Below are 12623 nucleotides of genomic sequence, written 5' to 3'. Positions count from 1 at the left end.
AATGCACTTCCAATCCTCTTTATAGATCATTTGGAACTGATTTTTTTGTGTGCAGAACAAAAAATCCACCTTAAACTATTGATAATGTGCATTGAAAGTGCATTATCCAACGTGTGCAGAATCAGCCATGGTCTGAAATCTCCGTTGCCACCTGTCTTCAGAGAAAGATGAGGCAGCACCAGAGAAAAATCAGGGTAAGGTGGCATCATGAAAGTGCTCTTAGGAGCAAAACTGTTATAGTCAAGTGTTTTAATTTTTAGAGTCCTGTCCTACCAAGATGATTTCCCACAGTCACGCAAGACTCCCTGCTGTGTTCATATCAAGAATTCAGCATTCTAATATCCACTATAAAGTCTGGAGCTAATTTTGATATATAATTTTGTGACTGTGTTTATGGATTGGGAAACTTTCCCCATTTATTTAAACCAAGTCGTCTGTCTATGAATCTGAATGTAAAAATTCCAATCATACAATACATTCCTGTGTTAATTGAAATTAATTATTAGCTGGCACGTTGTGTTCATCCATAACACTGCTGTCATATGGCCAACATCAGATTAGAATTACTTATAAAGAGACAAGATATTATTAGGTGATTTAACCGGCACAAGAGATCCATTGAGTCAATGCCGGTTTGTAGGCACCGTTATTTATTTTATTTATTTATTTTATTTATTTCAAATTTGTATTCCGCCCTCCCCATGAGCAGGCTCAGGGCAGATAACAACATATTAAACATACAATTAAAAATTAATGTTCATTAAAAACAATACATTTAAAACAGGATGGTGGACAGCCTTCACAGGGAGGGTTAAGATTTATACACCCCTTTTTTCCAGGCTGGCGGAGGCCCAGCCTCAGCCATATGCCTGGCGGAACAACTCTGTCTTGCAGGCCCGGCGAAAGGAGAGTAGGTCCTGCCGGGCTCTGATGTCAGCAGACAGAGCGTTCCACCAGGTGGGAGCCAGGACTGAAAAGGCCCTGACTCTAGTCAAGGCTAGGCAGGCCTCCTTGGGGCCAGGGACCACCAACAGCTGTTTGTCCCCTGATAGGAGTGTCCTCTGGGGAATATATGGAGAGAGACGGTCCCGTAAATACGCTGGTCCCAGTCCACACGTGGCCTTATAGGTCAATACCAGAACCTTGAATCTGATCTGGTACTCCACTGGCAACCAATGCAGCTCACGTAAGAACAGTGTTATATGCGCCTTATTAGGCACTCTTGTAATAACACGCACCGCTGCATTTTGTACCAGCTGTAATCTCCAGGTCAGGCTCAAGGGCAGCCCCGCGTAGAGCGAGTTACAGTAATCTAGCCTAGAGATGACAGTTGCTTGGATCACTGTAGTTAAGTCACGGGTTGACAGGTAAGGGACAAGTTGCCTGGTCTGCCGCAGATGGAAAAAAAGAGGACCTGACAACCACTCTGACCTGTGCCTCCATTCTCTTATGTGGCTTTTGACGGGGCTTTGCTTTTGGGGCCACTGGCCATGTGACCATTTTGAAGAGGTGCCAGAACTCCGTTCCACCGAGTTCCAGATGAAAAAAAGCCCTAGATGTGACCCTGATTAGAATAGCATTGACACATGCAGAAAATAGGTACCATCCTCTTGAGGGCAGGTAATTCTCATATGCTTTGTATAATTGATACCGAGTGATTCAGCTGCACACAATGCAGTGCTGCAGCAGAATCTCTTGCTCTCAGAAGATGCTGGCGGGAAGGAGACCAAGTCAAAGCAGTTAATTGTCTAGTGATGCAGAGGTCAGCTTCCTGTGCAAGCGTGGTCCTTTGGATGGAGGAGGGCAATCATATGATTCCCCCGACTGCAGTCCTATGCAGTCATTCTAGTCCTCATTGAAATTAATTGTTTTAGACTGGGTTAACTCTGCGCAGGAGTACACTAAACATACTAACAGCTATCTTATGGCACGCTGGTGTGTTGTAACACAACTCCCAGTGGCCACAGACTAGGTTCCAGACTCCTTTGTTGAGAGCCATTTCTGGTTGGAAAATGGTGCAGAGGAGAAGGCAAGAGCCCCTCTCCCCCATGACATAGTTTCCAGTTGTATCAGGCTCTATTTTTGAACAGACAGTTCCCACAGCTGCTGTATGGCTGTGGGGAGAGACAGTAAAGTCTGTCTGTCCGTCTGTCTGTCTAGTACTGCTCCTACAGCTATTGCCTTAAGCAGAAATTAAAATGGGAAGAACCTTACTTGATATCATGTTTAATTATTGCCCCTATATATTTTGCCACAGAAAGAGTAACGGAATCATCTGTTAGTTGTTGTAGATTTTCCGGGCTGTATAGCCGTGGTCTTGGCATTGTAGTTCCTGACGTTTCGCCAGCAGCTGTGACTGGCATCTTCAGAGGTGTAGCACCGAAATAGGAACTACAATGCCAAGACCATGGCCATACAGCCTGGAAAATCTACAACTAATGTTCTCCGGACGTGAAAGCCTTCGACAATATATCGGAGTCATCTGTATCCGATGGTAACCACGTCACCTGGGCTCTCATGTTAGGTAGTTTCATATTTTTAAGTAGAGGGATGATTAAGCTGGTCCTCAGCTCATTAAATATGGGACACTCAGTAATCGTATGTTTAATGGTTTCAGTTTTATCATATGGGCCTCTGCGTGTTCTGTTGGCATATGGTACTTTCTTGTATCTACCCTCCAAAACTGCCAAGGGAAGGGCATTCATTCTTGCCAGAGTAAAAGCTCTTCTGAGCTTTGGTACTGTCAGATGATAAAAATACTTTGGCAGTTGCATCGGGAGGGTAATACCTAAGCAAAGAGTCGAACCTACCCTCCATGCCCTAACAGATGTACTAGTAATGTCCAACTTCCTGACACGCATTTTTATTTGCCTAATTATATCTTTGGTCTCTGTAGTCTCTTGACCATATTTTTTGTTATTTCTATGCATTTCATTTTGACAACAAAGTTCAGGGAACCAAGACTCTACTCTTAAAAGAACATTACTGTCTAGTTTGGCTTTTAGAATCCAGCCAATATGGACTCAAATCACTCTTTGGACACACCCTTTTGACACTGTCTTCACTGTAATGTTGGCTGATTCTGCACATGTTGGATGATGCACTTTCAATGCACTTTAGCTATCGTTTAGAATTGGATTTTTTGTTTCACACACGAAAAATTCAGTTCCAAATGATCTCTAAAGAGGATTGGAAGTGCATTATCCAACAAGTGCGGAATCAGCCATTGTGTAATGTTTCAAGATAATATTTGAACATCAGTAGTAATAATCATGTATCTAATTCTGATTCAGGCCACAGGGTATGGATCAAAATATCTACAAACTGGAGCCAGGGACAGACAGGAGAAGTTTCTCAACGAACTTAATGGCAGATGCAGGTTTGCAGAAAATTATCAGGACTGTGAGAATCTTGCAGATAAATAGCCACACGGGATGGGACTGCGTTGTATGAGATCATGGTTTCTTCCTCTTGCACTTCTGAAAAAGCTGAGAGGGTCCACTCCACGGCTGTGTAATTCCTGCAAATACTTTTGAGGCCATCTCTGTCCATCTGATGGACCTTTGCTGTTAGTTAACTGTAAAACACTAATCTGAAGAACATGTAGCAGGGGACTCTTACTATCACGTTCCGGTAGCCTTTGCTTTGTATCCACTCCGTTTCCGCATTAAAGTGAAGATCATAATCTCTAATCTGATACCGATCGTTTTAAAAGATGGGAGGGATCGTTGTTCATTTCTTGTACACTAAGCAAAGTGTTTGCATGGGATTTGGCAAAGACATTGGTATTCCAATATAACACATGCACAATGTTTCTTTTGTAAGTGAATTATGAAAAAGGTCAATATCATTCAACAATGTACCGAGTCGCATCACATTTTATAGCCAGGCCATCCTGGGCTAGTCCCCTGGTAAAAATCATAACACCACAGCATCCCAGTAAATGTTTTAAAAAAAGATTTTGTGACCATTTTAATTTTCAAACAAGCAAACTTTATCGTGAGACCTTGATACACTGTTTTAACTACAAAACAAAACCATTTTCATCTCACTTTCTTTTAAAGATGACAAATTCCTGGATTATGTTTTTTTTCCCAGGGCCAGCCTAGGACAGTTCAGGCTCCACTATAAAAATTGTGGTGCGTTGAGGCACATTCTTGAGTGACAGTCACCGCTTTTATAACTCACTGACAAAAACATTCTCTGTGTGTTCACATGGCCCAAATAAAAGTTGACACGGGCTGAGTTTTTCTGACATAAGCATCTCCATGTTAATTAGATGATGTTTGTCACCAGATAGAAAAGAGTCCAGTAGCACCTTTAAGACTAACCAACTTTACTGTAGCATAAGCTTTCGAGAATCACAGTTCTCTTCGTCAGCTGCATGGAGGGTAAGAAGAAACTGGTCAGATATATAGGTGGAGAAGGGAAGAGGGAGTAGATACAATCAGTAGCTTCTGATAATGGGATCAGTTACTTCTGATAATGAGATAACCATTCATAGTCTCTATTCAATCCAAGCCTGATGGAGTCAAATTTACATATGAATTCCAATTCAGCAGTTTCCCATTGGATTCTGTTTTTGAAAGGTTTCTGTTGAACTACGGGCCAAGCTACAAGAGACGAATGACATTCAAGTGTCATTCATCACTTGTAGCTTGGCCCTACGGTAACCAGATAGTTAAACTAACACTGGTATAAAAGGCAAGTGCAACTGCTGGACTATGTGAGAGTCCAGTAGCACCTATAAGACTAACAAAATTTGTGGTAGGGTAGGAGCTTTCATGAGTCATAGTTCACTTCTTCAGATACCCGAAGATACCTGAAGAAGTGAGCTGTCACTCACAAAAGCTCCTACCCTACCACAAGTTTTGTTAGTCTTATAGGTGCTACTGGACTCTTGCTCTTTTCTACTGCTACAGACTAACACGGCTATCCATCTTGATCTGTCTGCTGGAATATGCATTTCTACACCATCTGCCCACTCTCACTTCCTGCCCTCTGATGACCCTTTCCTTAATATCTTGGTCCTGATTCAGCTAAAGCTGAAATCAGTGGGATTTAATTATGGTGTATATTGCATTGGGAGCATTTGGCTATCAGAGAAATAGGGGTGCTGGTCCCTCCCCGCCTCCTTCCCCTGCCACCACTCACCTGGTTGGAGGGGGAAAGGCACAGGAATGGGCCTCCCAGGGCATAGGGTTGCCAGCTTCTAGTTGGGAAATTCCTGGAGTCTGGGGAGTGAAACCTGGAGAAACCAGGAGAAAGTGGGATTTAGGGAGGGAAAGGACCTTGGCATGGCATAATTCCATACAGTCCACCCCAAAAGTAGCCATTTTCTCCAGGGGAACTGATCTCTGTGGCCTGGAGACCAGTTGTAATTCTGGGAGATCTCCAGCCACTACCTGGAGGCTGGCAACCCTACCAGGGCATGCTCCCAGTGTGGCATGACAATGTCATGTCCGGGAGTTACATTTCCCTGCAGGCCCTGGGAGTGCTCCCAGGCTCCATGCTGGGCTGATTTGACCAATCTGGAGGCCCAGCTCAGCCTAGCACAAAGGCCGAGAGCACTCTCAGGGCCTGCGTGATGATGCCTCTCCTGGAAGTGGCATTGTTTTGCTGCGCAGGGATTGCGTGTGCACTTCGTATGCACACATGGACATCCAACAGCTAAGCGATGGATCCCCCCTCCCACTAGGAGGGTAAGGGGATCTGGCAACCCAACAGAGAAAGCAGCCAATAAATCACACGCTACATACCACAGCAATTGCAAAGCAATTGTCAGGCTATGGAAAACAGGATACGTTGAAGCCGATGCCCCCCTTGCAGCAAGAAATCCAAGCTCTCTTGAATCAAGGTTTTTTATTGGGAAACCGTAACTAAAGCATATATATGTCCATAGATTACACAGAAGCAAAATAAAGCGCCTGGCTGTACACAGAACTCTTGCTGAGAATGACGTATGGAGTGCTTGCTTCGAAGATCCAGTCCCTCCCTGTGAGCCCCCCACCCTCAGTGCCCAACCAGCTGGGCATAGTCAGTGGGAGAGTAGGCAGGAACCGTCTCAAGGCCTCCGTGGCGAGCCATCAGAGATAAGCGTGCTGTCTTCCCAGGAGCTGGACGGCCTGTGTGAAAAACTACACACACACACACACACGCACAAAGGATGATTGTAAATCAAGTGAAGATGGAGGGACTGTGGGCAACAGACCTGACAGCAACAGCAATACAAAGTGTTTGGCTAATGAAGTTGGAGCAGGAGAGCTCGAAGAACAAACTTGCCCTGCTTGACAGTTTGCACCATTTTCTAGCCAATCGCAGAGCTGGGCCCCACTTGATACCCCATTTGGGACACCCAGCTTCTTTCCTAAGCCACTAATCTAACCATTCTGAAGGGCAGGGCTTTTTTTCAGCGGGAACGTGGTGGAACAGCGTTCCGGCACCTCTTGAAAATGGTCACATGGCCGGTGACCATTTTTGCCCCTTGATCTCCAGACAGAGGGGAGTTTCGATTGCCCTCTGTGCCATGCAGCATGGAGGGCAATCGAAACTCCCCTCTGTCTGGAGATCAGAGGGCGGGGCCACTGGCCATGTGACCATTTTTGCCACGGGCGATTTAAACTTTAAAAAAACTCCTCCCTTGTTCCAGCTGACCCAAAGTGATGTCATTGTGCAGTCTGAGTTCCACCACCTCTTTTCCCAGAAAAAAAAGCCCCGCCGAAGGGGGATACTGCAGAGGATGGCTTTTTAAATATAGGACAGGCAATCTTTGCTGCAGATTAATCTTTCCAAATTTCACCAGTGTGACTTCTTGCTGGGATTGATGGAAACTGCAGTTTCCTTGGTCATCTAATTTATTGCATGAGGCTAAGGACTCTACAGTTGCCGTCAAGTGAAGCAGGAAATTATTCTGTTTGGATAATTTGTTGGCTTTAGTCGGAGGCTCACTTCTCTTTAAAGAGCTATCCCTCATGGCCAGCTAGTGCCTCTACCCATCAAAAAGTCTGCAGCTTGGAAAGTGGAAGTAACTGTCCTGTGAGTATGCACATGTGAGCTTTCTTCACACATTCCCTTCAAACACTTGCAAGTGCCCTTTGAACATTTTAGAGCACTGAATGGTGAGGCATGTGGGAATGTGCGGAGGGGTTCTCAAAGTGTAAATGCAAAGCAAGTGACAAAGAACTTGTATATATAACTGCTCCAAAAAGAGGACTTGACGTGGGCAGGAAAATGGCATAGATCATACTTATACTCAGGGCTCATTTCGAGGGTGAACGCACAGGAACGCAGTTCCAGCAGTTCCCCAATGAGGTCACATGTCAGATGGCCCTGCCCACTTGACTCTCGGCCATTTTGGGCCCGTTTCGGCCTTTACTGGTGCCAAAAGAGCCCGGATCGGGCCTCTTACGGGTGGTGGGTCACTCTCCTGCTCAGCAGCGGCCCAATCCTGACCATTTTGGGCCCCTTTTTGGCCATTTTCAGCCCCTTTTTGTCATTTTAGGCTCAATTTCAGCCCTAAATGGCCAGGATTGGGTCCAAAACAGCCAGGATAGGCGATATCAGGGGGTGTGACATACCCAAATCAGTTATGCTAATGACACATTTCTGGTGATGTCAAGGGGCATGACATATGCTAATGAGTTATGTTAATGAGTTCCTCCAGCTCTTTTTCCATGAAATGACCCCTGCTTATACTGTATCAGAAAAGCCCATCCTGACAATTGACTTCGGTGGCAACACTGATACACGGTGTTATTTTGTCAACATGCCTGTTACTTACATTATCTACAGGCTCATAACAACAACAACAACAACATTCGATTTATATACTACCCTTCAGGACAACTTAACACCCACTTAGAGCAGTTTACAAATTGAGTTATTATTATCCCCATACCAACAATCACCCTGTGAGGTGGGTGGGGCTGAGAGAGCTCTGAGAGAGCTGTGACTGACCCAAAGTCACCCAGCTGGCTTCAAGCGGAGGAGTGGGGAATCAAACCCGGCTCTCCAGATTAGAGTCCCGCCACTCCTAACCACTACACCAAACAGGCTGTCTCCTCATTCCTGAATATAGTTTCAGGTAAGCAGCCCTGCTTGTCTAAAATAGATCAGGGCCGATTCCAGATGGCCAGAAATTGCAGTTTTTCTGCGGAAATAATCACTTACCAGCCACACGTTCAATTTCGTCTCCATCCACTTTGTCTTGCAGCGTGCCGTGCCATCCCGCTTCCGGATGTTCGCACGGCCAACTGAGGTACCCGGGATTGGTTGTTTCCTCCCCGTCACAGTTGACGTCGGCGGCCTTCATTGGTTCGCATTTCAGGTTTTTTTAAAAATTTTTTTACGTGTTTTGCGCAAATGCGCAGGTATGCGAATATGCAGCATCAACTTTTGTGCATTTGTGCATTTGTGCACATTTGCGCAGTTCGATGTGCGCAAACGTGCAACTGCGCAAATGGCGCCCGGTTTAAAAAAAAAAATTAAGGGAATATTGTTGCCGGCCAGCCAGCAAAGGAAGGAGGGAAAGGGGAGGGCCTCTCCATGGTGACAAAGCGTCCAGAAGTGTGCAAACCCGCAATACCGCATTCACACCGTCTGCTTCTGGAGCGCAACACAGCGCCATGAACCGGAAGTAAGCAGGGACGGGACATTACGGGTTTTTACGAGTGAGGTCGCTGGAAAAGCGAAAGCACTCGCTTTATTTGTGCCCGTCTAGAATCGGCCCAGGATTTGAGTCCAGTGGCACCTTAGAGGCCAACAAGATTTTCAGGGTATAAGCTTTTGAGAGGCAACGCTCTCTTCTTCTGTTCTGAAGGAGGGGCCTTTGATTCTCAAAAGCCCATACCCTGAAAATCTCCTTGGTCTCTAAGGCGCCGCTAGAGTCGAAATCACGTCCTTCTGTTCTCCCCCTCCCATTACTTTCACCATAATAAAATAGGCCATTTTCACACTGCTTACTGGCCACAGAACATTGCGTCAAGCTCCCGGAAAGATAGCGTCATCCTGGTGCGATTTTGCACGAGAACTGCAGTTCTCGCGTGAAATCGCACCAGCAAGACGCTGTTGTTCCAGGAGCTTGGTGCGATGTTCCGTGGCCGGTAAGCAGTGTGAAAACGGCCATAGTGTCAGCAAAGTGACAACACTAAGGATTAATAACTCTTAAGGATTATTTTGAAAGTCGCCTTTTTTTAAACTTATACTTGATATACTAACAAGTGGGCTGTATTTGGCTTGAGTCTGTTACCATCTGACTTCAGATCTCTAGTGTACAACTTCTGTTGCTCACAATACACACCATCAAATGCGAGTGGCCCCCCATGGTCTCTGATGGGAGCCAGTTTTGTTGCTTCCTGTATTGCTTCAATCTGCACTGCAATCATTATGGGCTGCTACTGTGCAATATCCATGACAAGAATAATTTATAATAATTTGAAAGAAGAATGGAAGGCTAACCTTTCTGGTTCAACGATACCTTACTCAAGAACACTTTCTTCCCTTCCTCCTCCTTTCTAAAGGTTTCTCTTGGGAGTAAAATTGGCTAGGCCAATTTATTTATCTATTTATCAGTCCATTGACTGATACAATCCACTGACCGATACGGAGAAAGCAGTTCCGATCAGGAATTAAGACTGGAATTAACCATTTCCTCCTCATAACAATGACTTCTCTGTGTTAGTACCATTTTCTAACTTTCCATGCTGGATCAAGGCCACTGCCATTGGTAGCATTATTGGGGGAACAGAGTATCTACCATGGCTGTTTGGAAAATACCGTCAGTACTGTTGAGAGCTCACACTTTATCCTGGGCACCAGGGCTCCTCCTGCTTCAGACTACCTGGTTCCCACAGCCTTTCAAGCAGCAACAAAGCCATTCAGAGCCAAGCTACAAGTGACACCTGACACAGGTTGGACACTTGTCAGCTTACCTCAAGTTTTAATGGTAAATGTAGGCATCCTGGTCTTACAGCTTGGCTCTCCCTTTAATTGACGTTTACAGAACCCCCCCCACACACCCATTAGAGGGGAAGCGGGGGCCCAGCGAGAGCCCAACGCCTGCACTCCCCTCCTGACCGCATGTTCTCCCTCCCATAGATTGCCACTCTGTAAACTTCAATTAAATGAAGAGCCAGGACGCCTACATTTCCCATCAAAACTTGAGGGAAGCTGACAAGTGTCCAACCTGTGTCAGGCGTCACTTGCAGCTTGGCTCTCAGAAATCAGAACTTTTTAAAGAGCCTCTCTAACTAAGGAGCTGTTTAAAGGACATGAGACAAACCATTTTGTGCCCCCCTCCCATTCAAACACGCATGTTTCTCGTCTGTCTGATGCTGACCTACAAAGGTGGAGATGCGAGAGGAGAAATCAGGCCAAAGTTTCCTGCCCTCTCCTGAGGGTCAAACCTTCTGCAGTCCTTTTGTGAAGATGTCCTGTGTGATGGGCAACTTGCAATTGTTCCCAATTTACCTCCGGCTGGAAAATTCATTATTTATTTCCTGCCTTTTAAATTAGGGTGACAACCACTATATCCATGTATATAAATTACATCTCTTCCATCTTCCTATTTTTTAACCCCAGGCACCACCTTCCCCCAAACCCTTCTAGAAGCCTCCCAAGTAAGTTCTCAGTCATTGCAGTCACACATACTGCAAACCTAAAAGGTCTGATCAACTTTTCTGGGTCTGCAAACAAGGGAAGGTTGTTAAGAACTGGAAAGGCTACATGAGAACAGTTGCTCCATGGATCACATATTGAGCAAACCTGTGCTTGTGTGTGTGTGTGTGTGGTGCCATCAAGTCGCCTCCAACCTATGGCGACCCTATGAATGAAAGACCTCCAAAATGTCCTATCATTAACAGACTAGCTCAGATCTTGCAAACTGGAGGATGTGGCTTCATTTATTGAGTGAAACCATCTCCTTTTAGGTCTTCCTCTTTTCCTACTGCCTTCCACTTTTCCTAGCATCATTGACTTTCCCAGAGAATCTTGTCTTCTCATGATGTGACCAAAGTATGATATCCTCAGTTGTGTCATTTTAGCTTCTAGGGAGAATTCAGGTTTGATTTGCAATAGTACCCACTTAAGTCTGTGCTTAGCTGAAGGGAATATCAAAGACACACAGGAAGAAAGATGGAGGGAATTAAAGCTGTAGTTGGAACCCTATCCTGTAGGATACTTAATTCCAGGCCCCATCAAAAGTGGTGCGGCACTGCAGAATAGACAAGCACTACTGTTGTTTACAGAAAAAGCAGTTTGAGGACACTCAAGATGTATGCACAGATAACAATGGAGAGAATAAAACACTGGTTAGAGGGGAATGATACCCATTCCTTTTAACAAAAAGTAGGCGGTTGACTGCTAATCATGGTGGCTTCAAAACGGGGCCACCCACAAGAGGAAGATCGTAACATATGTGGCACACACGCTCAAGCATACAGAAACACAGGACTTTCTCCTTTTACCTCAAAGAGGGCACAACGTCCAACGAGTATGAAAAGGATCGCACTTACAACCTGCCAGCTTGGGGGCAGGTTCCATTAGCCTGAAGGGAAGGCAATGGCTTGCTGATAAGCAGATTATAAACCTAATAACATTGTTAAAAATGGCATTATTAGAAATATTTCCATCCACCCACACAAGCAGAAGCTGTAATTAGAATCTGTAATCCTGAGGAATTACTAAAGAGACCAGTGGAACGACATCCGAAAGGACATGTGACCCTGCTGGGTATTTATTGGAACAGCAGACAATATGTTACTACCAAGAGCCAAGAAGGAATCTCAAATTTTATGGGGATTATTTAATCAGGATGTAAGCAATTAGACAAGATTCATGAGGCACGTACAACATGGCTGGGCAGTGACTGAAACTAGTTGGTTAAGCAACAGAATGCACATTTAACTGTAACTGAGAAGACCAAAATGAAGTGCAAATGGGTTGTAACAGAAGACTATTGCAGGGCACATTGGAATACTGTGCAATTGGATATTTCTGGCACAAAGAAAGACTCAAATATTGTGGCGTTGGGTTGCCCTCAGAGGTAAAAATTTCCAAAAATTCTGAAGCCACAGGGGATAAAAGTCTTTCTTGGCTTGCTGGGGGGATGGAAATTGAAAAAAAAATGCAATAAACAAAATTTTTATTGTCCTATCAAACCTGAAATTATTTTCCTGATTTAATGTAAAATGCATTAATCTATAACTTAGTATATACAATTGTACTATCGGGCATATTTATACAAATTGCTGCACCTAAACTAACTTAGCATATATATTTGCCAAATGACATTTTTTTGCCATTTGAGAGGTAGGAAAAAATAAAAGTTGAAGGAACAAATTCTGTAGTAAACAAAAGAAAGTGTATTATCTCATACAATCTCAATAGCTCTCTCATACAATTACAATAGGTAGTTTTGCCAGGATATCAAGTTAAATTTTATTACATTGAACACTAAACTGTTTAATAATGTTTTAATATTGACATCAGAGAATATTGCCCAAATTGAAAAATTATTGAAAATATTTATTTTAAATATTTTAAACATTTATTTTAAACATTTGCATGCTGACTTATCATCCAAAATAAGGTCTCCAAGATGGTGAACATTAAAACATTAACAAACA

This window comes from Eublepharis macularius, chromosome 15 (assembly GCF_028583425.1).
Source record: "Eublepharis macularius isolate TG4126 chromosome 15, MPM_Emac_v1.0, whole genome shotgun sequence".
In the NCBI taxonomy this organism is placed as follows: domain Eukaryota; kingdom Metazoa; phylum Chordata; class Lepidosauria; order Squamata; family Eublepharidae; genus Eublepharis; species Eublepharis macularius.
This window is presented reverse-complemented; position numbering follows the sequence as displayed.